This window comes from Anomalospiza imberbis, chromosome 3 (assembly GCF_031753505.1).
Source record: "Anomalospiza imberbis isolate Cuckoo-Finch-1a 21T00152 chromosome 3, ASM3175350v1, whole genome shotgun sequence".
In the NCBI taxonomy this organism is placed as follows: Eukaryota; Metazoa; Chordata; class Aves; order Passeriformes; family Viduidae; genus Anomalospiza; species Anomalospiza imberbis.
Window position 1 is genome coordinate 17047053 of NC_089683.1, and position 18020 is coordinate 17065072.

The 18020-nt window shown below is 38.2% G+C and overlaps 1 protein-coding gene across 4 annotated transcripts in view; it reads right to left on the minus strand.

Moving 5' to 3' along the window:
• Positions 1-18020, minus strand: part of RNF144A (ring finger protein 144A) — an 83378-nt gene that overhangs the window by 64581 nt on the left and 777 nt on the right. The window contains exon 2 of one of the 4 annotated variants that reach the window (XM_068183510.1): positions 4448-4530. The exons of the other annotated variants lie outside the window; for them this stretch is intronic. The gene's annotated coding sequence lies outside the window, so the exon portion shown is untranslated. The remainder of the gene's footprint in view (positions 1-4447; positions 4531-18020) is intronic. 4 annotated transcript variants of the gene reach the window in all.

Genomic DNA, 18020 nt, shown 5'->3' on the forward strand with positions numbered 1-18020 from the left:
CTCTAGCAGTTTCATTCCCACTGGCAGTTCTTATTCTGCAGTATTATTTCAAGCCAACCAGCAAGTTTTCTAGAAAAGTGAAACTGGATTGAGATGTGCAAAACGCAAGCCAGAAGAAAGCAGGAAGAGTTGAATTTGTAACTGCTAGGGATGGGAGGAAGATTTAGTGATAGTGACATGACAGGGAACACAGAAAGAGCTATCGATCCTTACTAGGATCAGTAACTTACCAGAAGAATGGAAAACTGATCAGAAAAAATAAGAGGTTCCACTGTAATGTCTGAATCTAGGGACAAGAAAAATTCTCAAGTACTGCTGTAAAGGAGTTGTGTACATTGCATTAAAAAAACAGAAAAAGTGGAAGAAAGCCTGTGAAAGCTTAGGAACTGACTGTTATGCAGCAATGAGATTCTTTTGCACAAGACAAAAAACTATTGCAAGGTGTGCAGTGGTTACCTAACTTTATAAAGGTCAAAATACACAACAGCAGACAAGTGTCTTGACTTGCACCTCTTTCCCTGCTTCATACATTGCCAGTACATTCCAGCACATTTAATACCTTATACATTTCCAGTAGTCAGTGTCCTCTATTTTCCTTTCTTACACGCGGAGCTGGAGAAAATTAACCATTCCCAACACCACTAACTCTTACAATCCCCTCTTAACAGAAAGGTGATCAGTTTTAGAGAACCTGGAACAAATTACAAAAAGCCAATGTGCCATATACATAGCATCCATATAAAAAGTAAACATTCACAGCCAGACTTCATTCTACAAACTTCAGAAGAGGTGAGAAATAATTCCTGATCAGGTTTTGGTATATGGTACGACCCCAAAATGCTCCTGTGTTAGAAGCTAATACTGGTTTTAAAAAAAAAACCTGCTTCAACAAAATGACAAAAATATAGCAAAAAACCCTCCAACATTTGAAACAAAGCCTCAAAAATTCAATCTACAGCTATTTATTTCAATAGGATACTAAGTTCTTCTGCAGCACCAGAGGGGCATTTAAAACTAAGAATTAAAATCAATGAAGGCTGAGAAGGCCATGCCTGGTCAGAACCACTTCCATGTTGATCTGAGCTAGCCACAGACCCAAACACATAAACAACCAGGTAAACAAAGAAATGCAGATGGCTGAAGAATGAGCAGAGATAATTAACTTTTAAAAATTTTGCATACTGATAAATATTTCCCACTTTCAAACCCTTCTCTATTAGTGGGGAAGATTTTTTGTGACTAAGGCAAATAAATACATATAGTTTTTCATCTTGTTTCATTAACTATAATTAAAAAAAATTTACTTTGTGGCTGACATCACAGAATGAGTTTGTCACCTCCACAATGTAATTCTTTATGTCACAGGCTGAAAAAACACTTTGACGTTTGCAGACAGATATTTACATCTTTATCAAATTTTATTTTAGTTACCAGTTTCCTGTGTTGGACTGAGCCAAATTGTCTCTTTGGCTATTGCTGTAAGATATAATATAATAATAGTGATGATTATGATAAGAATTCAAATTATTACTGTATCACTAGATCTTGATCACACACTTGTCACTAAATTATGGTACAATGATTCAGTTTATATAGGTCTCAACTGCCATTAAGGTTACAGACAGCTACTTAGAAAACATCTTTATCTGAAGCAAAGCCAAAATATTTTGATTGTTTCCTTCCACAGTGAAATGAAACATTAGAACTATTTTAAGGTTACAAACAATGGGACAGAAATTATCAATTCTAATAGGAAATCTGACAATTTCAAACCAACACTAGATCATTGGAGAAGAATTTTGCATTTTACTGGCAAACTCTGACTTTCCCCCATCTGCTCCCTTCTCTCCCTACTAATGAGCAGAAGCAAGCTATGAAAGCCAGTCTAAAGATGACAAGAGCACAAGCCTCTTTAGATGCTTAGGAATGATCAATGAGCTGTCCCCCTATGTTCATTATCACACAGACAGGAGTGGCAGGATCTTGCCTGCCAGACGAGGAAAATCAGAGGGCAATACTCTTCTGCTTTGTATTAATCATCTGAGCTATGTATGGCATGTTCTTGTTCTTTACACAAATACCTCATGATCATCTGTATGCCACAAATATTTTCCAATAGAGATCTCTGCCAGGACATGCTCCATTTCAGTAATCCCTTAGAGCCATTTCAGTAAAATAGGGTTGGAAGGCAGCAGAAAGATTCAAGAACTCAAGGCACATTTTAACTGTGCATGTTCACAAGATGTCAGAGCTGCCCTCACACTGACTGAAGGCCAGGAAAGATGATAGAAGTTCACAGTTGTTTGACTTTTGCCCAAACATATCACACTCAACTTCGGTTTCCTCTTTGAGAAAATGAAAAAAAGAGTGACCAGTTATGCATGCTTTTCCATGACAATGGACACAGCTCCTGAGAGTACATTACCCATGGTTTTTCCTTCGTGTTTCAGAAAATGGGATATGGTGCCTGGAGAAGTCTGAGAATCTTTAGAGGCACCTCAGCAGAAAACTAAAACAGCAGGTGAGAACAGAACAAGCTGCACTGCTGAAAGAACACGGTGGTGAATGGGTGCAGAGGCAGACCACTATGCCTGAAGGCACAGGACTCCCCAGGAAAGGGATGAAGAGTTGAAGGAAGGGAGAGAGAGAGAGGCTGAAGGACCTTGGGCTCATTTAGCTTCCCACAAGGAGATCAGGAAGAGCTATGGTCACTCCTTGAATACCCATGATGCAAGGTAAAGTACATCACTAAGTGGAAGAGGAACTATTTCAAGAAATCATTGACCCCAAGGACAGACATGTATAAACTTGCTATTTCCCACTTCTTATAAGGATTTTCTTCAAGTTTCTAAGTATCAGGAATGAAAGCTGTTTCTAGCATAGTTTTCTAAAAGTAGGAAAAATGCTGATTACTTGTAAGCTGAAAGTGTATAAAAGGAATTAATTATAACACTGTGAAGGACAAAAAAAAAAGGATTTCTGCTTTTTTGTATTTAAATTTTAAAACAACTAGTTAAATTAAAGATGAAAACAATATAACTGTAGATTTTTTTTTTAACCTCAACTTTTTTTTAAGCAAGGGATATGAAAGACAGTATCAGACATTTTGGTTTCAAAATATATGTTATCTCTCTTCTTCCCCCCTCCCACTGAGATTTTCTGCTTCTAAAAAAGACATGAAAATACAGACCTTTACACTTAGCACTAAAAAATGGAGCAGAAAAAAAAGATGAAAAATATTTAAACTAGCTATATAATTAAGAAATACTTTTTTATATTAAGATATGTTACTCAAGCAGAGCATACAGATTTTACATTAAATCTTCAATACTTAAATATAAGACAATGAGGGTATGTTTTCACAAGAGGTCTTTCCTGTAGTCAAAAGGAGTCAAGTAAGAACACTATTACACTTTGATAACTAAGCCAAGAACATGAGTTTCAAAGAAAAGGAGGGAAAAAAATTGTACAATCTTGCTAGTAAGTGTATGACTTTTTAGTACTATTTCCAGAAAATGAATGTGTGCCAAAGCAGCATTGCTTAGAAAAATGGAAAGCTACCAACAGAAAGTCACAAGTTCAAACAAATTAAAAAATCTAAAAATGCCATTATTTCTGCATATAGCTATATATTAGAGCAAGCATAATGCAGAACTTGGAGCTGTAGTGATATTCACAGGATGACCTTTCCCAAACCACAGAGAAACAGGTTTTAATTTTTTAAACACAAGTTCTGCTGCCTTCTAAAAGATCTGAAACTAAATATGTGCTATGTTTTTTGTTTGACTGGAGATACCAATTATATCAATTTGCTATGGAGTACATACAGAACTGTAGCTACCTCAAAAAGGAAATCACTTTATTATCTCTCTCCTTTATTTGGAATATGAAGTATGTGGGACATATGGAGTACACAGGAAATGGAACTATTAGATCAAAAACCATATATGAAAGCACAACAGGCTCTGTTATGGAGATGAAGATATATTTTTATATGTGTGTATATATATACACACATATATATGTTGAGATTTAAAAATGAAAGAGTAGTGAGCCCATTTTAGGTGGTACCATTAAACTGCACTTTGATATCAAACAAGTCTCTGTGACTTAGATTTTGCTAGAAAGCTAATTAGAATGCAGATTTGATTGTTTTCCTACATTTCTTTGGTAAATCAACCAACCCTTTTCATGGTAGATCTCCATAATTAAAAGCAAACTTTGACAAATTCCCTCCTCTTATACTACCCCAGGCTATGTGGCTTCCACTTTTATGGGGAACCACAAAAGCAATTCCAAAGACTGCAAAACCCATCTCTCGGGTGTATTTTTCCCCTCTCACAGCTTCTGTTGGCATAAGAGTCCTGTGAAAGCGCGGCTGCATTGAAAATTGCATCTGTCTGTGCCCTGGCCAAGTGTTATCAAGACAGTCAAGGCAAACACCTACCACAACAATCTCTCCTTTGTCAGTCACAGGGATCCCATGAGAAAGCACCAACCAGTCTATGATTTTGGTAATGTTAGACAAGCCTGAAAGACAAAAGATAAGGGTCACATTTTATTTCAACTGACCATACAAAACCAGAACTGAGAGTTCCATTTTGCCAAATAGCTTTTAAAATTGTGTGATAGCACAGTGTTAGCAGACTAAACTTTGTGGTAGACTTGGCAGTGCTGGGTTAATAGTGGGAATTGATTTTCTTAGAGGTCTTTTCCAGCTAAACAGTTGTATAATTCTATAAATTCAGAAAACAGCTACTGGCAGGAGTCCTACTTTCACTGCAAGCTATTTCCCATTTTCCAGATTTATCCAATAGTGTTTTTTCCAGAAATAAACCATCAGCTGAGTTCCTTTCCAACAAATACTCATAAAACTTATTTACTCAAACTGAGTAGGTAGATTTTAAACATATAATCTGTCTTTTGTTATCAAATATTTAAAAAAATGCAGCTTGGAATAAGTTTATAGCCAAATACACAAAATTCTCATCTTCCTTATTCATCTTAAGTTTTAAACAACATGCTACTTAAAAATATTTGTAATTACTGAAGTATGCCTTAACATTTAAAACTCCTAAAAGTATTAAATTCCTGCAACATTCTTATCCTCCACTGATTTCCATTTAGAGGGAGATGTGATATGGGAAAAATATCGACCATACTTCTAGAAAAAACAAACAGTAATTACTGTTACTCAGGCAACCAATGCTCAAAAAAAGCTGAGATACATGTACTCTAAAATTCTAGGCTACTGATCAGTTATTCAGCCAACAGCTGTGTCACCAAAACAAAGTTCCCCCTCTCACTTCTTCCACATCTTCCCGACTTCAACTTTCCCCTCCTACTTCTTTAAAACAAATCTTGCTTGAAAATTAGGAAAACTGACAAAAATTGTTATTGCCTTCTTCCTAAATTATTTTGACATTTCAGGAAGAAAATCAAAATGTATTTTCATTATGGCCTATCTACTTGCAAAATAAAAAAAACTGTTTCCTGTACTTCAGGGTCAAAAGGTCCATAGGATGCATCAGATTGTTAACCTGAACACCACAAATTATTACACATTTTCCAAGTACCTAGACAGCAAGAGAAGTAGCTTTTACATGGATAACAAATACTGCCTAGGCATACAACCTACCTTGGGCTGGAAACCTCGAGAGATTCACCACTTTCTCTAATGTCAGGAAGGGCAATTTACTGGTTTAAAGAGGTACAGCTGTTCACCTTTCCATTTAGCTCTTCAGAGAGTGTTTCTAGTTATGTTTATCACTCTCTAAATGGGAGGAGGAAAATAAATTTAAAAAGGAAAGAATAAGAATTGAGCACAACACACTTTCTTGTCAAAGCAGCTAAGATGTTCAGTCTCTTGTACTGTCAGGGTTTAGTTAGTGCTTAAGCTGCTTTCAAACTCATTTCCTAAAGCTCTACCACAGATGTTTTTCATCTCTTTTGCCAGCTCTCCTTCTTTTTAGCACACAACTTGTCTTGGGCCAGTGCTCTCAGTCATTGCATCAGCTTCATCTGACTTATGCATCTCCTAATCTCCTTCTTCCTCTTAAAACCTTGTCCTTGCCAGCACCTCGTGTTCGGCACTTCACTAACGTCTCTACCAGCACTGCCTTCCCGGGGCCCTCTCTCCCACTTCTATCTTGCAAAGGCAGAAGAGATCCTGAGGAAACAAATAGCTCTTTATCAGCAGTCTTTGTCACTCCTCCTGTTTGCTCCTGGGTAACGTCTTCCAACCACAAAAATTCCGTTTATCCTCTCTACAGAAGGACCTCACAGATTTACCTCCTACTCCAAGTCTCTCTCTCTCCCCCCTTATCCAAACTGGAAATTTCAACCCTTCTCTCTGACATTTCCTCGGAGTTATCCAGCTATTAGGTTAAGCTCTACACAAATGGACAAACCACTTATCTCCCCTCCCATACAGACCTTCCCAAGAGGCTCTTCTTAAATAGCCAGCACCCTGCCAGTGCCCCAGCCTGCAGGCTGATCATTATATTCAACAAGAAGCTGTATGTCTAAATCCTGCAGAAAGAACATGCATATAATGTATATAAAATGTAGTCTTTTTTTCTGATCTCCTAGACAAATAAAATAGTTATCCCAGTTTATAAAATGGTATCCTTTTACCCTGAAAGATCTTCCTCCTTTTCTCAGGCTTCAACCAAATGAATCCAACTTCAAAAATTTCTGAAAGTACATAAGCAATGGTAATCTCCTGCACATGTCACTGGGCTATTTTAATTCTTTTATTGCTATTTAATCCATGTAAACTGCCGCCCAAATGCTTTTCCTGTAATTTTAATAACCTTCTCAGTTTTCTCAGCCTTTTCTCTTGATCATTTTTACTAATGTTTTATCCTGCATCAGCAACTAAGCAATTTATGTGACAAAAATGACCCGACTAATCAACATTTTTTAGACATTTATCTCTGGATGACATGAAGTCTGTATTAAAATTATCTGGACAGGAATCCAGTAACTACTATTAAAAATGCAGGTGGAAAAAAAAGCAGTTGCTCACACTCCACCCTTTCCATATTACATCACTTCCAGGAATTTTTTCACCACTAATAATTATTGTGGCTCTTTCTATGCACCTGAAGGTTTTCAAAAGAACTTTTAAAGTTGTAAATACTAGGATCAGATACAGAATTGGAGTGTTATTGTCATTAGTAACACCTCTATCATGCCAGGAGAAAAATGCTTATTTTATAAATCCCATCAACCAAGGATTAAATTAGTCCTATCTTCCCTTTCTTATAGCAGTGCACTGATACCTTAAGAGTCCTGTATCCAGCTTGATCCCTACACTTTTGCAGAGCTGCTGTTCCCCAGGATGCAGTCCCTCATGCTTCATGTCTGGAAAACTTTTCACCAAGAAACCTGAACAGCTACATCCTGTATATATACCTTTGGGTTTACTCATGAAAAAGAAATGAATCATTCTTTGTGGCTACTTACCTTTTATTACAATCTGGTAAACAGCATAATTGAATGCTGTTTTTTTTTTTTTTTTAAGCCTCTGTCATAGAAATGAAAATGTTAAATGGCATCTTGCCTAGGCCCAGTCCTGGAATGTTGTGATTCTCAGTTTATTTCCCACAGATACCTATCCACTTGTTTATATTTTACAGCTGGCTGCTGCTCCATTCACCTGGCAGGCTTTTGCTGATGTGGTGTAATGGTTTCCTTAAAAAGAAAACTGTATTGTACAGAGCCACAAGATGACAGGCAGAAGAATTAAAAAACCTTTGTCAGCCTCAGCATAGGACCAGTGGCAGATGTGGAAAGAAAGGCTGTGGGATCTACTCTATATTTGTGTGACAACCCACGGGTGATCTGTTTTTTTTTTTTTATTTTTGTGTCAGCCAAGAGTAGCCAGGAGGCACAAATGGCCATGAACTCATCTCTCTCCACTTCATCCTGTCAGAGCTTATGATGCAGCTCACAGCCTGGCAGCCACAGGGTCCAAGGACAAACGCTAAAGGGTACACAGGAAAGAGGATGAGGTTTGACAGGTTATATGCACAAGAAAGAATTTCAGCTTTGGATTGTCACTTTGCTTACAGTGGTGACAACTTGTGATTATGCAAAACATATCCTCAGCAGCCTCCTTAGCTTTGTCAGGAGACAGCATTTCATACAGTCCTACAGTGTCAGCCCTAGTCACAGGGGGAAGAGAGTGAAAGATGAGATCCCTCAGCAGCACCAGCTCCCTCGGCAGCCAGGGACACAACACACTTTTCAAAGGGAAATTCTGCTGTGCAAGAACAGGCCATAAACAAATTGAAACTCTCTGCCAAGGAGACACAGAGCTACATTCTGGAAAGTTAAGCAAAATTTAAGTGTACAGCTTAGAGCAGAGAGAAGCCCATATGAACTCTGGGTAAAGCTCCTTGCTGCACAGTGCCAGCTTAAGTATGCTGTTGCTCAAGCCAGGAGATGAAATTCCCATGGATTCCCTGAAGCAGAGTAGGAAGCTACGCACCTGCCACAGTCCCTCGCCTCCTTCCCTCTGGTTTACATATCCCACACCATTTTCTCTTGGCAAGCAATATTCAGGTTACCACAGCTCAACAGCTATTTGACTGGCTGGTTCCCAGCAGTGAGGTGTTTTTCATCAGATCACACGTAGGAAGCTTTTTAAAGGCTTCTTACAGAAAGCAGCTACATGATTTCATGAAGACAGAAAAGCTCAAAGCACAGTGATAAAAGGGATTTTAATAGATCCGTTCATACTAATACAGGAGATACTGTGTGCTGAAAACAGGGAAATTTAAGACATTTCTAGCATGATAGGCCATAAGATTTAATTGCTAGCTTTGCTTTGAACTTGACAGCTATTACTACTCTACTAACTCTTGGATGCACTTCTAAAGAAGCTTTGTCATTTTAAATTTTTAAGAAGAGATGGTTGGATTTAACTATCAGGTTTATTATAATGTATGTAATAGAAAAGAACACAGAACTGAGTCTTTGTGAGAAGACAATTCCCCACCACATACACATCTGCTTATTAAAAAGCTGGAATGGAAAATGTCTTCCTTTATTCTTCCCTCCAATGAAGAGCAAACAATCAAGACCTATGGTTAAAATAATGAAATCACAATTACATATTCATTTTACCAGATAAGCTTTTCGAAGCCTGCCAGAAGATCCCAAATGTAGTAATGTTGACTAAATATTGTATGTTTTCCTATAAAAAGGTAGAGGTAGGCATATCGCACCATTTCAAAAAATAATAAAATTTTTTGGGAAAAAAAATGCTTTTTCCACATGGCCAGTCCAATTTCCTAGGGAAAAATATTAAAATAATTTGACCATAATTGGGATCTGAGTGACGTGTAAAAACAGTTTAAATTTTGCAACTCTCTCATAATTGTATGAGAACATAAACCCATTTTTAATTCCCTCATTAGCAAATATTTTTAAAGTTAGTGTTAACTTACAAGTACTACAAAGAAATTAAACTAAAGAAGGGTCTAAGGTTCAGTCTGACCTAGAAATCAACACAGACTTAACCTGACCTCATTTTGTCAGCGAATCACAAATGGACCAATGAAGTTGCCCGTCATCTCAGATATACTGAGACACACAAGGTATTTGACTGAAAGAAAAAAAAAGGAAATACTCTTTGGCCATAGATTCTTTGACCATAGATTCTTTGACCATAGATAAATACTCTTTGACCATAGATTCACATTCCTTCCCTACTGAAACTTGACCACACAGGAGGTGTACTGGGTGAAGAGAAACACACCGGGCAACTCCTTTCAGGCCACAAAATGGCCCCACAACACAGAAAGAGGCACAGATGTGAACTAAGGTACAACTGCATTTTGCATAGGCTAAGCCAGATAGACTAACTTGGCAATGGCTCCACCACTGCGACTGGCAGTGAGCTGCACAGCCAAAATAAAGACAAAACAGGAGGCAAGAAGAAATTGATATAATAGCATTATCCCAAAGCATATACACCCTGTAACCCTGGAACTTTTGGGGATAGTCTCCCAATGCTTGTTGGATGAGAGCTGCCTCAAGGTGACTGTCAGTACTCTTCTATATCTTGTGCCATATCAGACATTTCCCAAAAGCACTCTACCAGTTAAGAGACTATGGTTCTTGGATGGAAAAGGGAATTACATATGCAAATTATCTTCAGTTTTCTGCCTCAAAACTAAGTCTGGAGTCTCAAAACTAAGTCAGCTAACCCTCCTAACACACACAGGAGAACACACACAGGGAGAGCGTGCGAAAAGAGGGAAAAGATCCAAATAGGAATTATCATGAAAGAAAATACAGCTCCACATACAGAGCACACCGCCCCTTCCCTGTGTGCTCATTTATGACTAGGCATGCAGTGCTGTAATTCATAACACCACAGTAGCCAAAGGCCACTCAACCTGGCCGCCTTCATGGCTAAAACCAGACAACCTTCTGAGAGGATTCTGGAATAACTCACATCTTTCCCATCATAAAGCACTACTCACTCATGGGCCTTTAAGCCTTCACTCATCAAGCCTTCACACATTAAGAGTTCATACAGTTTAAGCTGTACCATCAGATGTCCAACATTTGGTCATTTTGGGACAGATTGCCCCAAAGCCACTCTTTGCGTTTATGGCACTTTCCCGGAATAGATGATATCTACAAAAGTATGAGAGGAAAACCACTGTATTTACATTATTGTTTTCTGATGAATTCATATATTTTTTTCTTTGACTGTTTCATTATACTGCTTAACTGTTAACATCCAAAGAAAATGTCAACATTCAAATCCAGCAAATATTTTTGGAAATAATTTATGCAAAGTATCCCTACTTCAAAATGTCCTCATTTCCTTATTTCCATGTACTGAATGGCTGCTGAGTAGGAAGAATATGGAGGAGAAGAAACTGGAGAAGGCTTTTGGTATTATTATTATGAAAAGTAACTTGTTCTAAAGAAATATGAAAACAATATATTCAGGAATAAAAGCTCTCTGAGGGAATCTAAATGAGATTTTCTTATCCCTGCAGACTTTCCATCACTGTAGGTATGTAATAGTTTTAAATATCAGGAGCCACCTCAATTAAAGAGAAAGTCAATTTGGCACTTGGATTCCCTAAGAACATAACACAGAGGATTCTGTTACAAAGCCCTTTTGAGCATTCAATAAATGCATTAAAACATGATGTGCTTTATCTGATGCACATAGTCAAAAATTTAGTGTTCATATAAAATAGGAACACAAGTCTTTAAAATTATTCTTTATTTTCTTGTTACAGCATTTACTGTTTTCCGGTAGTGGAGTTCTACGTATTTTCACTAAATGAAGAAAATCAAAGCCTGACGAATGCCTGGGAACCATCTCGCTGAGTAACCTCTGATTTCTCCCACCCAAGCACTGAAACAGTTGGACAGCAAACACAAAGACTTTAGCTAATATGAAATACCTAAACTCAGGTCTACAGCTGCCACAAATAGCATCTCCTACACATTTCTAGGAGGACCTATTTGCTGATGGACAGATACTAACCTTCTGCAGCCTTTCAGCAATTTCCAAGAGCTTAGACACATACTGTCTTTCATTTAAGCCTGCTTGTTGTAAGTTTCTTTGACTGTACAGATTTTTTAAAGAGAATTATTTCCTCTCTTTCCTGTAGAGCTTCAGATACTGCGAATTCTTCATAACCCGTAGGGCTGAATAAGTCCCAAGTTAAGGCAATCACGTGGAAATTCCCTTGGTATTGAGAAAACAAATAGATTTTCACATTAGTTGAGGTGATTTTGATAAGACATCCTTATGTGCACATATTGTTTTACCCTGGAACTCTCCAGGTTATATTTTTAGTAACATTGTGTCCAGCACAGTACAAAAACTGTTTTGTTTTGCCAGATTTGTTGTGATTTTTCCCCCCCTCCAAAAATACCATCTTTGCCCTTCCACAGTTCAAGATCAGAATTTTTTGACTGCACAGTGAAAATACACTGTCATTTTAATGAAAAGGATGGGCTCAGTCTCATGGGGTGAGAAATGAAGCTGCGCGAGAAAAGATACTAAGGCAAAAGGGAGAAAACAGAGATCCTCATTGCCCTTGCAGCAATCCCTTCTGAAGCTGCCACTAACAGCAGTCTTGCCAGCCAGCAAAATGATACATCACTATTATTAGCACAATGAAGGGGCATGATGGTTTGACTCTTCCTTATATTGGCAGCTGAGGTGAATCATCCCATCCAAAAGCAACTATTCCTAATAATAAAAGTTACAAGGACATGCCTGTGTTGGTCCAATACAGTACAAGTACAGTACAGTATTGACCAATACAGTAGAATCATGCAGGACATGAAACAAAAGCAAGCCAAAAAAAATCCCAAAAAACCCCATGCAGACCTTTCAGAGAAGACAGAGCAAAACAGTAAACTTTCCAAAAAAAAAGCAGCTCCTGAAAACACATTCATCTGTTACCCTAAGAAAGCTTCACAACAGTAGTCTAAATTGAAAGCAGGGAACACAGTCAAATATTATATTTCATTCAAATCTGTGAAGTTCACCCTTCTAAGAAGCTAGTGGAAATGTGAAGTGACTGATGCAAATATTTAGCACTAACTGACAGTTTGCTAAAAAGATTCTTTGGATTTATGAATTGTCTTTGAATTTGTCATACCTTGATTTTTGACTAAATATGTAACATGAACTGAAGTTAGAACTACCCTGTTGCTCCCTCTGAAGTGAGATTTTATTTTTAAGACAATGACAAGCTAGAACAAAAGAGAACATAAGACAGAAAAATGGCTTACCACACTCCTAGTGACTCTACAGATGTAAAGGGGTTAAGACAGTAAAACCACTCAGAACTATTACGTTTCACCCTCAATAAAAGCCAGTGGTAAAACCTTTAAGAATGGATTTTCAGACATAAATCCATGCAAAGTAAATGGCCAATGCTGCTGCTCCAGTGGGATATTACATCATTCAAGAAAGGAGACAGATGACATTACATATTCTGAACACCACCACAGCTGATGCCCAGTGACAGCAGCAGTCTGATGGAGCCAAGCTGTTTGCTTCAACAAGCAGCAGAGGTGAAAAACTACAGTGGAGAGAAGGATGAACTCACACTGCAGAGAATGGCTCCCTCAGAGCCACAAGGATCCAAAATACAGGGCACAACCAAACACACAGAGCAGAGCCACCAACAGCATGGAGCAGTGCCAGGGTCAGCAGCACTGCTTTGAGCAAGCTTCACACAGCACCAATTCTTCCAGCACAACCTTCCCCAAAGCCAGGGACCATCACATCACATAGTAAAGAGAAACAAACAAGCTTGTAGCCTTGAGATAAACTTACATCCTGCAGGTGAGTATGAATGGATGAGCATCCATATACTCTGAAGGTTTTTAAGCACTTACCATCAGAACTACACATAATACATACTACACCCTTAAGAAGCAGCTGGCTTCAGCTCCTGTAGCAACTACAAGGTTCATCACCATGTTGTGCTTAACCTGTATCAGTTTCACTTCTCAGTGATTAACAGGAAGAGAGGACTGCTCTGTTTTACCTGAGGCACAAAGGTTACACCAGCTCAGTGTTTGGAGCAACCTAAAGCCCAGCAGGCTCCAAGTGTGGTCCTGAGGATCAAGGAGACCAAACAACAAGATGGAACAGTCATAAACAGCCCACTTGAGGTGGCACATGCATCCTACAGCAACGTGCATCTTTTGGTCAGCACTTTTTCCACAAAAGTAAGAATAGACAGTACACACCAAAAGTAAAGGTAATGCATAATTAATCTAAGATGTCTTCTCCTCTAGGCTCAACTGCATGATAGGAAATGCATTATTCATGAAGGAAGATGATGGTACAACATTAATCAAGTCAGCATGACAAGACAAACAAAGACCACAAGATGTATTCAACAGATAGCAGTGTGCAAAAGTGATCAGCTAACTGAAAGGTTCACACAGAGTCTGTTTACAGAAAACAAACACTGAGAAGAAATACAGAAATAAGACTGAACTGTTTCAGTTTGCATCCTATTAAGTCTTGTTCCATTTAGGGAACAATCTTTATATGATACAACTACAAAAAATGTTTCTGGGTGTCTAAAGAGTTGCTATTACAAAGTGAAATTAATAAAAGAGCTAAAATAATTATTTTAACAAACAGGAATTCACATAAGCAGGGCATGTATGAAGAACAATAATTAAATATTTTTAAAAATCAGTGAATCTTTCCTTTCTCATGCACTTTTTGCCATATTATAAAGCTACATGGGGCTAAAGACTAAACACTTGCTCTTCTTCATATTCAAAACGGTTGCAAAAATATTCAGAAATGAAAGAACAGTGTAATTTGAAACAGTGTCAAAAATAGGAACACAATATAAGTTGTTTTGTAAGCAACTGGGCCAGTAAAACCCAGTTTCCTAGGAAAGTGTATCAAAGTTGCAGGAAGAGTTCAGACTTCAATCTGTCCTTCGGCAGGCATCTTTCCATCTGCTGAGGCTACCTACCACCAGAAAAGGTGTAGGTTTATTGGACATAAGCTACCACCCTCTCACAAATGCAACTGGAATTGCTCAAAAGGTTTAGAAATTAAGAGCAACAATGAAAGTCAGACATTCACAGAGAGTTGCATGCAATCTTTATTTTCTCAGAAAACCAGGCTAAAAATATATATACACTGACTGCACATAGCTTGGTCTTGAACTTGAAGTTTCTGTTACGAGACTGCACTGGAGACACCAACCTGACCACACAGGTCGCAGAGCACTGCTCTCATTCTGTCTGGATGGATGCATTTCTTAATACAGGAATAAAGAGATGAAGGGAAAACTGTAGGAATATAAGGAAACCCAGACTTAAAAACCATTCATTTTCATCCTAAGAGGACAAACACTGTCTGAAGCATCAGGCCCAGAAAAATACAGTTGCTTTACAGAATGCAGGAAGACCCCTCCTGTCACCCAGGGAGGGGGCATTTGGGCAAAGAACAGACTCTGCTCACCCATATCACCACAACCATCCTGTGTGGTCACTGCAGGGAGGCAGTCCTGACTGAAAACATTGGGCAGGAGGACAGAAGGCACCCACTTCTGATGCTTCTGTCAGACATTGTATTTCATATTCCTGGCTAAATATAAGAGTTGCCTGCAAGAACTGGATGTGTAGAACAGTATACAATTCTTATACTATGTATGATCTATTTAGTAGAGAGTAGAGTTGAGACAAAGGCTGGTCAGCTGAAACTGTCTCCAAGAACCACAGTGATAGCTTTCATAGCTTGTAGCTCAAACTGGAGTTTTATGGGTACATGCAATAACCCAAATACTCCAGAAACAGAACAATCAGTAAAATTTCCAAGTGAAGTTCAAGAATAACAACTCCAAAACTAAGGAATCTGGCTGTTCACAAGCAAAGCAGTGATCAGTGCAAATAAAGCTGAACATTTGTGTGTAATGAAAAAAGTTATACCTGAACCTGGTAAGTTACAACTTAATTTTCCAGACAACCTGCAAGACCTGTCCACATTCTGAAGTATTTCAGATGATCCACTGGACGAAGAAGAAAAAGTTTGCATTTATGAGATTTAGTGCATTTTTTCAATCACAAGTCATTTGCATTCAATATAAACAGGATGAAGTTGTACTGAACTGTCACAGTGATACCCAGAGGATAACAGCAAGGTGATTCAATGCAACAAGCTACCACTCACTTGATAGTCTATGAATGAAAAGGTGAAAATGTTGCTGTAATAAGGAAACAACAGTCATGCCAAGACTAGAACAGTCTGACAAGATATTCTGTCTTCACAGTAAACAAAAAGTTACCAGACATACTGATTCACTTTCTCTGTTCCTCTTTTTCTTCAGCCTTTTAGAAAAGACACTTAATGGTATTACCACTACAAGTGGCACCATCAGCAAACAAACAAGCTGTTTGAAAATCCATTTCATACCATCTTTGCCAGCTCCAGAATTTGCGGACTGCATATGGAGAAAAACTGTAAGCATTTCAGATCCCAGTTGATCAGAAAATACAAAAAAACATATCACTTGGCAGCAAGCAGCCAGAAGAGCAAGTCTATTTTCAACAGCTCCTTCCTCCCAGCCATCAGAAGTGAAAAACAGACATTATCATTATGATCTTTCTATTTGATCTCCTTCAAAATGAATTTTATGAGCTTGTTTCTGCAAAGCAATACAGAAAAGGATCTTGCCTTATAAAAAGAACAGCTGACCACAGCCTAAATTAGACACAGCAGAATCACTATGCCACTCAAAATGAGTGGTGGGTTAGCTTGTAATCGTTTTCCATTTCCTTTTTGTAACGCAAGATGCAAAAAGGAACACAATGAAAAGCAAGTCTTCTAATCAATCCACAGATTACTAACTCAACTGCCTAACTATGTATGCTAATCCACAGGAAATATGGCAAGTATAACAGGTTCCAGTTCCCCTGCTGCATCAAGTCTCTAAGAGAAAAAAGGTCTGTGCTTGCCGACCCGGCTGCAGGATGATCAGAGCCATTATTTTTCCCCAAATCAGCACTGGGAGGGCAAAGACGAGTTTTTTGCCAGCCTATGAGAGCATTCTTGTAAATACAGCAGATACACTGAAGCCATTCATAGCCATTGTATGACACTGCAGCCAAAACTCATGTTTAAGACAGCAGCTTTGTCCTTTGGCTTAACTGAAAGAAAAGTTGTCACAAGTTATAAAAAAAAACTCCACATGAAATCTGACAAATATTTGGAATATAGTATTCCAAATTTTCTATATTCCAAATATTTGGAATACAGAAAAAAAAAAAAAGCAACCCACACTTTAAACCAAAGAACTTAAGCAACTATATAGTCTTTTTTCCCGTACAAATTATTGCCTTAAAATACTGAATCAGGCAAAAAAAAAACCAGTCTAAGTGTTACTTCTAATAGTGTAAATGTGTAACTTTTAAAACTGCTCTTCAAGGCCAAAAATCTACAATAACTGCAGACAACAAACACATTATTTGATCTAGCAGCACTTAGGATATGAATCATGGTGATTTAGATATGAGGGGAAATCAACCCTCTGTTTAACATAAAGGATGGCTTATTGAAAGTAGTTATATCAAATTCAAAAACCTATTTGTAGTATTATTTCAATCACAAATGGTTTTCCCCCTCCTAATACACAGATTGCACAAGAGGATAATGATAATGAGACATGATAGCCAGGGAAAGGGGGGGAGTAAAAAAAATAAAACTTCATCCCAGGGGGCAAGGATGGCTGTGGGGAAAATCCTGTCTTTTTAAAGACACTCCTAAACAAAAGGAAGTATTTTTCCCTCCTACCACTACCCTTCTCACTTGATCTTGCTTCTCTTGGGTATTTAACAAACTTCCTGTCAGGACACCTAGATACCTCACTGCCAGGAAAAAATAATCTAAGTTTTCCCACACTGTAAAGCCCCATTAAAGTATAAACTAAGCGTTTTCATTAAAAGGTACAAATTTCCCCCTCACTGTACTACAACCTCATGCAGTCTTTAGCCCCCCAACCACACCTTCACTAGCCTCTGATGCCTGTGAGAGAAGCACACACAAGAAGACAGGCCAGCCACCAGAAGTTTAAACTACTGATGTAATCTCTCCAGTAGCACTCTGCCCAAGAACGTGTAACTTCAGCTTAGCCACTCCTGGGCCAGCACTGATAAGCTAATGTGAAATGAAGCAATCCATTTCCCAATGTAAACAGTTGTTTGGCTACACGGGGAACAATATAAACAAATGGATCTATTTATAAATCATCATTTAGGCTTGCTGTAGAACAGGAATATTATGTTCCAGGGCAGAAGTGACAGTATTTCCAAGAATACAGCAAAAATTCAAAGAGCTGTTATCTTCTTCCATCAGCCTGCCTTGCTGACACTCCCTGTTCCAGTTCTATGGAAGCAATAAACACATGATGCAGGGCCTGATCTGTTTAGGAACAAGATACCCTTGATCCAGCGGATGGGGAGACAACCTCATTGTCGTACCTATG